Here is a 9137-nt window from a genome sequence, read left to right on the forward strand (position 1 = left end):
ATTGGAAACAGGCCTAAACTCGCACTATGGACCGAGGACAAGCCGTTTTACGCAGACCGCTCAAACTGCGACTTGTTGTGCAACCAGAAGAGGTTGCTTCGGTTCCAGTCCATTCCAGCCCCAAACCCTAACCTTGCTCAACCCTAGGGACCCTAACTCAGACCCCAAAACTTGGTGCAGCATTCTAGAACAAGCCATGGTAGAAAAACATGAGAAAACGTGATGAATATAGCATAAAACATGGATTGTTCATGTGTGCTTGGTTGTTCTTCATTCAAATCACACACATCATGCAAAATCAGACATATCATGTTAAAATCATCTTTGTTCCACCATTTAAGATGATTCTTAAGCCTCTTCAATTTAAAAACCAATATGCTAAGACCATTATCTGGGCAAGGATTATTCCAGTTCAATCTCACAGTTTGCATAAACGCCTTATGAGAAAACCACATATCCTAAAACCAAAGAACCCTGACTGTCTGGGAAAGAAAAGGGCCGAAATCTGAAGGGGACAATGATCATAAGACCATCGATGAAGATGTTCCACCCTAAAAGAATTAAAGTACTCCACCCAATTAGAAGAAAGGAGGACCCTATCCAAAAGCTTCCAAATACTGTTGTTAGTCCAAGTGAACTTTGAACCAAAGAAATCAGCATCAAACAGCCCCGCTGAAGTAATAAAATTAGAAAAATCAGCCATAGCCCTTGGACAATTGACAACACCACGAAAATGTTATGCCAGATCAACAATAACATTAAAATCTCCTCCAACAACCCAAGGGCAACCATCCCGAGGAATACAATTCAAAAGGCCTTCCCAAAAGATCCTGCCTCTCTATTCTATTACATTTATCATAGACCACAGAAAAATAAATATCAATTGGAAAAAGGCCATAAGATAATTTGACGTGGAGAAATTGCTCATGATCCACCACCACAGAGACCGAAACCTGATGAGAGAAATATAGCCATATTTTGCTGCTACAACTAGAGATAACCTTCGAAAAACCAAATTTTTTAAAGCTTCATTCTTGATCTAACTCTTTCTTGGGTTCAATAACAGCTAAAAAAAATGAGTTAGACTCCTTCAGAAACTTAATACGTCTCTGAACTGTTTTATTTCCGATCCCACGAACATTCCAAAAAATTCCGTTCATCATTGAGAAATATTGGAAGGCTGGGACGAATCAAGATTACTAACACTTTCCCTTTTCACTGTCGGAGGCACCGATTTATTCCTTTTAGGAGGACGACCCCGCCCCCTCTCCACAGATTTATCAGCAGAATTATTTATCATATTAGCGAAAAAAATTTTTGTGATCTTGATGGCAAGCTCAGTCCCTTTCCATACTGTATAACTGTTGGCAAAATCTCGTAAATCACCATGGACAGCTACCTCCTCAACCGTGACTTCATTACAGCCATCTGAAGGACCTACATCATCCTCATGTGTGAAAGAATCCCGACGCAGCTCATTATCTTCAAACGTATGGTCAGGGACGGAGCCAGAAAAATCAAATAAGGGGGGGGGGAGAGAGAGAAGATGAACAAACACATATATTTCAAGAGAAAAATAATTATAAGACAAAATATTACTTCAACACAATAAAAAATCGTCAAACAAAAAATAAATAACTTACATAAAAAATAGAAACTTCTATGTTCCATTGCCAAAATTATCGATGTCTCATCCATTATCTGATCATCCATAGCAATCAAACCTACAAAACAATACAAAAAAATATTACTTTAATCTTATAATATAAATAATATAATAAAAAAACAGATAGAAAATCCAAATTTATTAACTTTTTTATTATGTTTATCCATTTTGAGTTGTACTCGAAGTTTTTTTGTAACCTTAAACTCATCAATAATTGAATCAGTATTGAAAGTTTGAGCAATCTCATTTTCAATATAAACTAGCAATAATATGTTTATTTTTATTTCTTTTAAATTTTTTAATCAAATTTTCCAGATCCAAACAAGTTCTCACTTGTAACGAAATCCCTCGCCAACACGGGGTCATTAGAAAGATTATCTACCAGGGGATTAAATGTTTCAAAAGCTTCTCCTAGGTGGAAATTAACAGGGCCTGTAACCTTGTCTGAAGTCTCGGGAGAATGATGTACCAAATCCTCCTCATATAGATACGCAAGGAGAGGATCAAAGCGATTCGAAGGCTTCGAAGTCCGACCATTCATTGGGCTACGAGGGCCAAGGTATACCTGATCAGCACCCTTGAGCGAGGGAGACCCAGGGGGTGACCGAGGAGGGCTCACCATTGATCCTTCACCAACCTTTTCTTTACCTTTTTTCAAAGCCACCTCTTTCCAAACCAAGCGAGTACCATCCGATTTATCTCCACAAATACCTGCCTGCAGATCATTTGCATGATCCAAACTAACTGCTTCCTTAAGCCTCTTTTCATTAATAACAGCACGTAAATATGTTTGTTTGATAATTTTAGGAGGTGGACGCGAAACTCATCCATTCACATAACAATCATCAACTCCATGGCCTACGTGCAAGGGCGGAGGGAGGTGTTTAGCCGCCCGGGTAGCCCAATTTTTTAAAAAAATTTTATGTAGTTTTATTATTTTTTTAACAAACAAATTAAGTAGTATTTTTGGGCTAATGTTATATTAGCCCGGGTGATTCAATTAAAAAATCAAATAGCCCACATTTTACTTTTCAAAACCATTCCAAAAACAAACAAAAAAACAAAAAATGATGGAGTTTGCATATACATTGATAAATATTTAATTCTTTGTGGTTAATTTTGGCAACAATTTTTTTTGGGGTTTTTTTAGCAAATTCTAAAAAACAATTTTGCAAAAATCTGAGTTTTAGCTTCTATAGTTTTTGAGTTTCTCGCAAAAAAATTCTAGCCCGGGCGGAGCTAAAATCCCTGCTCCGCCATTTACTACGTGACAACAATTTATACAATACTTTGGGATTGATTCGTAAACCACCTTTTGCAGCACAATCTTATCTCCAAGACCAATGTAAATTTCGTCATGGTGAGGCTTCAGCAAGTCTACCTCCATGCACACCCTAGCCAACATGAGCCTCTCAGATTTGGATGTTAATTAATCCATTTTAAGAGGTTTCCCAACAAAGTTAGCAACTGAAAATCGGTGTTTCTTATTGTTGTGTATGTGTCAACTCACGATCGAGCAATATCACAGATGCAATGAACACTAACTGGAATGAGAAATGAGAAATAAAATGAACAAGAACACCAAGAAATATAGTGGTTCGGATTGAATATCCTACATCCACTTTCGCCTCGCCCAAGTCTCAAATCCACTAATCTTGATCGTAAATCGTTACAAGGAGATTACACCAAGAACACACTTGAATACAATGATATCAACTCCTATATCATTTAGATGAACAACATTCAAAAGAAAAAAACTCAATCGATACAGATTGCTGCTTTGCTTGAAGAATTCTCAGGGGGTATTCTTTGTATTGTAGCAGTCTTTCATGTATATACTTTGCATGAAAGAAACCTTCAATAACCAACTCCCTTAACTGCTGCAATTCCGTTCAATTAGTTAGTACAGCTGCAATCCAGTGCATCATGGTCTTGATCCCATCGTGCACCTTAGTGCATGAACCAATCAATAGCTATATAGGTAATCCAACTTCACAAATCTCCACCTTGGATTTCCTATGAACCTCGGGCAAGACATCTTCCAGATTTAAGGAGTGACCTTAGTTTCCCCAACATTCAACTGATCAAGGCAATGTTGGAACTTTAGGATTGGCATGGGTTTGGTCAACATATCGGCAGGATTATGTTCAGTTGATATCTTATGCATATCAATCTTCCCTTGCTCCACCAAATCCCTTATGAAATGCAACCTGATGTCTATGTGCATTGTTCTTTCATGATGCATGGGATTCTTGGTCAAGTGCAAGGCACTTTGGCTATCAGTGTAAACTTTAACACTGACATCTCTTCTCATGAGTTCTGTTAAGATACCTTTAAGCCAAATGCCTTCCTTTGCTACTTCAGTAATTGCTACATATTCTGCCTCTGTGGTAGATAGGGCCACTATGGCTTGTAATGTTGCTTTCCAGCTTACCACACATCCCTTGAACATGAAAGTATAACCACTGATCGATCTTCTTCTATCAATATCAGCTGCATAATCAGCATCTACATAACCAATCAATCCATCTATAGTGTTATGTAAATTACCATATATTAAACCAGTATACATAGTGGCTTTGATGTATCTTAGGATCCACTTCACAGCATTCCAATGAGCTTTCCCAGGTTTGCTCATAAATCTGCTTACAAGGCTAATGGCGTATGCTATATCAGGTCTTATACAAACCATAGCATACATTAGACTCCTTGTGGCATTAGAATATGGCACATTCTCCATATAAGACTGCTCTTCAATCTCCTTAGGGCACTGATCTGTGGACAATCTGAAGTGTGATGCCAAGGGTGTAGAAACATCCTTAGATTCATTCATCCCAAACTTAGTCACAACCCTTTTTAAGTAGTCTATCTGAGAAATATACATCAGTCTCTTGCTTCTGTTTCGGGTGATTTGCATACCAAGTATCCTTCTTGTTGATCCTAAATCCTTCATCTCGAATTCTACCTTGAGCTGGTCCTTCAGGTTATCTATTTCTTTCATACTCTTACATGCAATTAGCATGTCATCAACATAGAGTAACAAGTAGATGGTGCAATCAGCAGAATTCGATTTATGGTATACACAACTGTCATAATTGCTTCTTTCAAAAAAATTTCTGATCATGAAGCTATCAAAACATTTGTACCATTGTCTTGAGGATTGTTTCAGGCCATATAATGATTTCTGAAGCAATCATACTTTGTTTTATTTGCCTGCTTCTTTATACCCTTCAGGCTGCCTCATGAAAATAACTTCATCCAGGTTACCATGTAGAAAAGCTGTTCTTACATCCATTTGCTCCAATTCCAGATCCATGCTTGATGTCAAAGCCAACAGAATTCGGATATATGTATGCATGACAACAGGTAAGAAGACTTTATTGTAATCTATGCCCTCTCTTTGTGTAAAACCTTTGGCCACCAATCTAGCTTTGAACTTGGGATTCTCAGTTCCTGGAATGCCATCTTTTAACTTGAAAATCCATTTGCTACCTACCACCTTTCTATTTTTAGGTAGCTCCACCAGTTTCCAAGTATCATTCCTTTTAAGTGAACTTATCTCCTCAAGCATAGCTTCTCTCCACCTTTCTTTATGTGGACCATTGACTGCTTCTTTATAGGTAATCGGCTCATCCAAGTTCAAGGTTTCTGACACACTTAATGCATATGATATGAGGTCTGCATAACCATATCTTTCAGGTGGTTTTATGGTTCTCTTTGCTCTGTCCTTCACAAGATTATAATCCCTCAAATTAGATTCATCATGTGTTTCTTGATCATCAGATCTTCCAGGCTGTGAGACTTGTTCAAGGTAGTCTCCCCTGTGAGACTCCACCATGATATGATCAATGTTATTACTGTCATTGTCCAGGATTGGTTTTTCTTCATGAGGTGCATGGTTCAGCATGTCAGCTTCATTGAAAGTAATATCCCTGCTTATTACTGCCTTGCCATGTCCATTTTCTGAAATCCAGACTCTGTATCCTTTAGTTCCTTCAGGATATCCAAGGAAAATTGACTTTCTTGCTCTTGGTGAAAGCTTACCTTCACTTACATGCATATAGGCTGTACAACCAAAACATCTAAGATTCTGGTAATTTGCTGGTTTCCCTGACAACACTTCAATAGGAGTTTTGAAGTTCAAGGAAGCTGAGGGACATCTGTTGATCAAATAACATGCTGTATTAGCAGCTTCTCCCCAGAAAATTTTCCCAAGCTTTGCATTTGCAAGCATGCATCTGACCCTCTCTAATATAGTTCTACTCATCCTCTCAGCAAGTCCATTTTGTTGTGGAGTGTACCTTACTGTGAAGTGTCTTGCAATGCCTGCCCCCTTGCACAATGCATCAAATTCATGATTGAGGTACTCCAGGCCATTATCAGTCCTTAACCTCTTAATTTTCTTGCCCGTTTGATTCTCAATCAGTGTTTTCCAGTCAATGAACTTTTGCAAAGCTTCACTCTTTTGTTTCATTGTGTATAACCATACCCTCCTGGAGTAGTCATCTATGAATGTTATGAAGTATCTAGAGCCTCCGTGTGTCTGAGTCTTGGAAGGCCCCCACACATCAGAATGTATATAATCCAAGGTAGCTTTAGTTCTGTGTTATGCTCTTTTGAACTTGACTCTTGTTTGTTTGCCTAGTACACAGTGCTCACAAAAGTCCAGCTTGCTTATATGATCTTTGCCAAAAGCCCCTTGCTTGTTTAACTCAACCATCCCTTTATCACTGACATGTCCCAATCTGATATGCCATAACTTGGTTCTGTCTTTACCTTCTGCACTCAGGGCATTTTGATCAGTGCATGTCTTGCCCTCCAATACGTAAAGACCATTATTCCTTGATCCTTTCATAACATGCATCACACCTTTTGTGATGCTAAGGATCCCATCTTTGGCTTTGAATTCATATCCAAGTTGATCCAGCATTCCAAGGGATATGAGATTTCTTTTTAAATCTGGGACAAACCTAACTTCAGATAAAGTTCTTATCATACCACTGCTCAACTTGAGTTTGACAGATCTGATGCCTTCTATTTTACATGCCAAGTTGTTTCCCATCAAGACTCTTCCACCATTAGTCTTGGTAAAGGTACTGAACCACTCCCTGCATGGAGTCATATGGAATGAGCATCCAGAATCCAAGATCCACTCTTGTTCAGGTTTATCAGTGCTCACTAACAGAACATCGGCACTCTCATAGCCATCTTCTGCTAGTGCTACATCTCCTGAACTTGACTCTTTATCAGTGTTCCTTTTGTTCCTTTCCGGGCAATCCTTTCTGAAATGCCCTTCCTGGTTGCAAGTGAAACATCTCTTTTTGAATTTATTTTTCGATTTCGATCGAGACTTATATCTTGGTTTAAAATCTCCTCTGTCTGATCTTCCCCTGACATACAATCCTTCACTTTGATCACCGGTTTGAACTCCAGCCTTCTTGTTCAATTCCTTAGACATCAAGGCTGAATGTACTTCCTCCAAAGTTAGAGTATCTTTGCCATATATCATGGTATCTCTAAGATTGTCATAACCATCAGGAAGAGAACGCAACAGCAGCAGAGCTTGATCTTCATCTTCTACCTTAATCTCTATATTCTCAAGATCCAAAATGATTTTATTGAAATCATCAATATGATCTTCAATGGATTTACCATTCGACATCTTGAACGTATATAGCTTTTGTTTGAGAAAGAGCCTATTTGCCAGAGACTTCGTCATGTAGAGATGCTCAAGCTTCAACCAAATCGTAGCAGCTGTAGTTTCTTTTGAAATTTCACGCAGCACTTTGTCTCCTAGACTCAAGATCAGAGCGCTATGAGCATTGGCAAGTATTTCCTTCTTGTCGACTCCTTTGATTTTTTTCGGCAAGTTGTCATCACCCAGGAGTTCATCTTCAACCCCATTTTGGACCAACAATGCTCTCATTTTAGTCTCCATAAACTGAAATCATTCTTTCCCGTGAATTTCTCGATGTCGAATCGCGTGGTACCCATCTTCAAACGAGGCTCTGATGCCAGTTTGTTGTGTATGTGTCAACTCACGATCGAGCAATATCACAGATGCAATTAACACTAACTAGAATGAGAAATGAGAAATCAAATGAACAAGAACACCAAGAAATATAGGTGTTCGGGTTGAATATCCTACATCCACTTTCGCCTCGCCCAAGGCTCAAATCCACTCATCTTGATCGTAAATTGTTACAAGGAGATTACACCAAGAACACACTTGAATACAATGATATCAACTCCTATATCATTTAGATGAACATCATTCAAAAGAAAAAAAACTCAATCGATACAGATTGCTGCTTTGCTTGAAGAATTCTCAGGGGGTATTCTTTGTATTGTAGCAGTCTTGCATGTATATACTTTGCATGCAAGAAACCTTCAATAACCAACTCCCTTAACTGCTGCAATTCCTTTCAATTAGTTAGTACAGCTGCAATCCAGTGCATCATGGTCTTGATCCCATCGTGCACCTTAGTGCATGAACCAATCAATAGCTATATAGGTAATCCAACTTCACAAATCTCCACCTTGGATTTCCTATGAACCTCGGGCAAGACATCTTCCAGATTTAAGGAGTGACCTTAGTTTCCCCAACATTCAACTGATCAAGGCAATGTTGGAACCTTAGGATTGGAATGGGTTTCGTCAACATATCGTCGGGATTATGTTCAGTTGATATCTTATGCATATCAATCTTCCCTTGCTCCACCAAATCCCTTATGAAATGCAACCTGATGTCTATGTGCTTTGTTCTTTTATGATGCATGGGATTCTTGGTCAAGTGCAAGACACTTTGGCTATCAGTGTAAAATTTAACACTGACATCTCTTCTCATGAGTTCTGTTAAGATACCCTTAAGCCAAATGTCTTCCTTTGCTGCTTCAGTAATTGCTACATATTCTGCCTCTGTGGTAGATAAGGCCACTATGGCTTGTAATGTTGCTTTCCAGCTTACCACACATCCCTTGAACATGAAAATATAACCACTGATCGATCTTCTTCTATCAATATCAGCTGCATAATCAGCATCTACATAACCAATCAATCCATCTGTAGTGTTATGTAAATTACCATATATCAAACCAGTAGACATAGTGGCTTTGATGTATCTTAGGATCCACTTCACAGCATTCCAATGAGCTTTCCCAGTTTTGCTCATAAATCTACTTACAAGGCTAATGGTGTATGCTATATTAGGTCTTGTACAAACCATAGCATACATTAGACTCTGATAAGTGTATTTTGTGCACTTAATTTGTATATGGTTTTACTTGACTTTTGGAATTTATTGGTAGATATTGCGTGAAATTGTTGTTGTTTTTGTGTTTGTAGGAAGTTATGGACTTCGATGTGTTCAAGTGGAAATAAGCTTACAAGATAGAAGTTTACAAGGAAATTCAAGAGTTGGAAAAGAGAAGAAAAAGGCTGAGTTCGAGCTGGAGGGGCGCCCGCCCTATCC

The sequence above is a fragment of the Henckelia pumila genome, chromosome 2 (genome assembly GCF_033568475.1).
Source record: "Henckelia pumila isolate YLH828 chromosome 2, ASM3356847v2, whole genome shotgun sequence".
Lineage (NCBI taxonomy): Eukaryota > Viridiplantae > Streptophyta > Magnoliopsida > Lamiales > Gesneriaceae > Henckelia > Henckelia pumila.